The sequence below is a fragment of the Rutidosis leptorrhynchoides genome, chromosome 1 (assembly GCF_046630445.1).
Source record: "Rutidosis leptorrhynchoides isolate AG116_Rl617_1_P2 chromosome 1, CSIRO_AGI_Rlap_v1, whole genome shotgun sequence".
NCBI lineage: Eukaryota > Viridiplantae > Streptophyta > Magnoliopsida > Asterales > Asteraceae > Rutidosis > Rutidosis leptorrhynchoides.
In genome coordinates this window covers 500,936,904-500,940,697 of record NC_092333.1, presented here as the reverse complement: position 1 = coordinate 500,940,697, position 3,794 = coordinate 500,936,904, and the positions used below count along the sequence as shown (strand labels likewise).

The 3,794-nt window shown below is 31.7% G+C and overlaps 1 non-coding gene across 1 annotated transcript; it reads left to right on the top strand.

Annotated features, from left to right (window-relative positions):
• The first annotated feature begins 1,413 nt into the window (after window positions 1–1,413).
• LOC139886951 (small nucleolar RNA R71) lies at window positions 1,414–1,520 on the top strand. Its single transcript, XR_011772808.1, has one exon. It is a non-coding gene; the product is annotated as a small nucleolar RNA R71 (small nucleolar RNA).
• Window positions 1,521–3,794: the final 2,274 nt, after the last annotated feature.

Sequence of the window (3,794 nt, the reverse complement as noted above, 5' to 3'; positions counted from 1 at the left end):
GGATATTTTACTGATCTATCGGCTAGTTGTATGCTTATTCGTGTTGGTTTCAATTCTCCAAGGTCTAGTTTAGTGTATAGTGAATACGGCATTAAATTTATACTAGCACCTAAGTCTACCAATGCTTCTATTGAACTAAGACTACCCAGAAAACATGGAATTGTGAAACTTCCTGGATCAGATAGTTTTTCTGGTATCTTATTCAACAGCACTGCTGAACAATTAGCATTCATAGTAATAGTCGAGAGTTCTTCCATTTTCTTTCTATTTGAGATTAGATCTTTCAGAAATTTAGCATATCTAGGCATTCCTGAAATCACATCAATGAAAGGAAGATTTTCATTTATCTGTTTAAACATATTCAAAAATTTGGATTGCTCATCTTCAAGTCTCTCTTTTCTCATTTTACTTGAGTAAGGAAGTGGTGGTTGGTATGGTTTAACATAAGGTTTTGCCTTAACTGTGTTATCTTCATTAACCTTTTCAACTACCGGTTCTTTTTCCTTATCTTGTTCAGGTTGTGGTTCTTGTGGAGTAGGAATAACTTCCTCAGAAATTACAGGTATTTCAGGTGGTTTATGTGTAATACCACTTCTTGTGGTAATGGCTTTAGCTGTTTCATTCCGGGGGTTAGCATTTGTATCACTTGGTAGACTTCCAGGTTTTCTTTCACCTATTAACCTTGCTAGGTTACTTACTTCTTGTTACAGATTTTGAATAGAAGCTTGTTGATTTCTAAATGCTTGAGCATTTTGTTCATTGGTTTGTTTCTGAGATGTGAAAAACTGTGTTTGAGATTCAACTAGCTTCGTCATCATATCTTCTAAATTCGGCTTTTTATCATCGGTTTGTGGTGGTTTGTTTTGAAAATTAGGTCTTTGCTGATTGTAAGTATTATTGGATACTTGTTGATTACTAGAACCTTGTTGGTTGTTGTATGGAACATTTCGGTTATAATTCTGGTTTTGATTGTAAATTGGTCTTGGCGGCTGATAATTATTCTGATAATTATTTCCAGGCCTTTAGTTTATGTATGAAACATTCTCTCTTTGTTCCATTGTTAGTTCAATACTGAGACAATCTTTTGTCAAATGTGGTCCTCCACACTGCTCACAACTAATTCGTATTGAGTGAATATCTTTAGTCATCTTTTCCATTCGTCTCTCGACAGCATCTATCTTTGCGGAAATGGAATCTAAGTCATATCTAGAATCGGCTCTAGCTACTTTAGATGATCTAACGATATCTTTTTCTTGGTGCCACTCATGTGAGTGGGAAGCAGTGTTATCAATAATTTTATAAGCATCAGTTTCTGTTTTCTTCATAATAGAACCACCAGCTGCTATATCGATATCTTTCCTTGTAGTGATGTCGCATCCTTGGTAGAATATTTGTACTATTTGACAAGTGTCTAAACCATGTTGCGGACATCCTCTTAATAACTTACCAAATCTTGTCCATGCCTCATATAGAGTTTCATTTGTTTTTTGTGTGAATGTAACAATTTCTCCTTGAAGTCTTACGGCTTTAGATGCCGAAAAGAATTGTTTAAGAAATTTTTCAACTAAAACGTCCCATGTATCAATCGCCCCTTCAGGTAACGATTCCAACCAATCTTTGGCTTCTCCCTTTAAAGTCCAGGGAAATAACATGAGATATATTTGTTCATCTTCAACTTCTCTTATTTTAAATAGAGTGCAGATCCTATTAAAGGTACGAAGATGTTCATTTGGATCTTCCTTCGGCGCACCACTAAATTGGCATTGATTAGTTACCATGTGTAGAATTTGTCCTTTGATTTCATAATCTGACGCATTAATGTCTGGATGAGTAATTGCGTGACCTTGGCCAGTGCGTTTAGCTCTCATTCGGTCTTCCATACTTAAAGGTTCCAGATTTTCCATGATTGAATTTGTTGAATCTGAATCACTAGAGGATTCTGATTTAATGGTTCGTTCCTCAACAATCTCTGTTTGAATGATTGGTGGTTCCGGAGGAAAAATCAATGGTTCAGGATCTATGAATCGTCCCTGAATATTCTCCGGATTCTCAATTGTGAGGTCGGGTTCAAAAAATGGATTATCGGAAATTTGAATTGGAGTACTTGGTCGACTGGATGACAATTCTAAAGAAAAATCAACGGCGGTAATATTAGCTAGATGTCTTGATCGAGTTACAGGTGGTGAACGTACAAAAGGTGGTGAACGTTTTGCTCGGTGCATTCACTGAATATCCTATTAGTTTTTTAAAAAAGAAAGAAAAATTATATAAGTTATCCAATTAATAGACTTTTCTGATTTTGCCCACGTTTCGAATAGCCAAAAGATGCAGCAGAGGGGCAGGATTCGTTTGGTCTCAATATAATTGAGTACTGTTTGGCTCCAATAACCCGGTCCACATACAAATCCAACTATTACTACGAACCAGAAAATTTTGATGTCTATCAATTTAACCGCTTAAAATAAATTTTCGTAATTTAAAGAAATATTAGATAAGAAGTAGAAAATAAAATCTAAGTCCTAAAACTAGAATGTCGAGAAATAAGAAAGAAAAAGAGAGCGTCGAAAAACGTCGAAAAATAAAAATAAGAAAGTAGCGCGTCGAAACTTAAAAAGGAACTAAAAACTAAGAATTAAAAGTTGCGTCTAAAAATATTAAAGCTTACAAGGAATTCTATATCTCAAAACGACAATAACTTAAAAATGTACTAAAATATAAAATACAACGTCGCAAAATTCTAAAGCACCTAAATCTTAGTCTAAAGAAAAAGCACTTAAGGGATTTTACGGCAAATCTTAAAAATCTAGAAATAAAAATACTATGGCAAAAACTATGACTTAAAACTAAATACGAGCGAAAAATACAAATATTATGCTAAAATAATTAAAAAGATACAAAATATAAAAATATACTTAAAGTTGTAAAAAGTACAATTTTTATAAAAATATTATTTTTATATTATTTATTTAATAAAACTATTAATTTTATAAATTATTTAAACTAATTAAACTAAATGTACAAAATAATAATAAAAACTAAATTATATAATAATAATAACCTAATTAGGGTTTAATTAATAATAATAATAATAATAATTACGTAATGATTGCAGTTTTAGGGTTGCTTTTGACGTGTCAGGTGCCCTCATGCGATCGCATGAGGATATGCCTTCGGGCTCATGCGATCGGATGAGCTAAGGTTACGGGCCATTGACTTGGCTACTACAGTACGGGTCGAATGTTTTTATACTTTTTTTTTTAATTTTTTGATTTATATTAAAACAAAATATTTAAATAAAATTTATATTTTTACAAACTAAAATAAAAATAAAGAAACTTCATAAAACTTATATATTTAACAAACTCTTAAAAATATTTATATTTTTGTTTTTCTTTTTATATTTTTTTTGAATTTTTTTAAAACGTATTTTTACAAAAGCGTATTTTTATAAAAGTAATAAAAATCTTTTTTTTAATAGCGTTGCGCTTCCGGCGTTTTAGCTAGTCCCCGGCAGCGGCGCCAAAAATACTTGATGTTATGCGAGGTGTATATGAAATAACTTATATTTTACTAGGAAATACTATTAAATATGATACAATTTTACACAAGATATTTATTTATTTATAGAATGGATATACCTAAACCTTGCAACAACACTTATAGGCAGTGTACCTAATCGTACAGTACTGTAGTTTTTAGTAAGTCCGGTTCATTCCACAGGGAAATCTTTTAAACAAAGCTTAACGCTATATTAGTTTTAATTTATAAAAATACAAATATATATATATAAATAA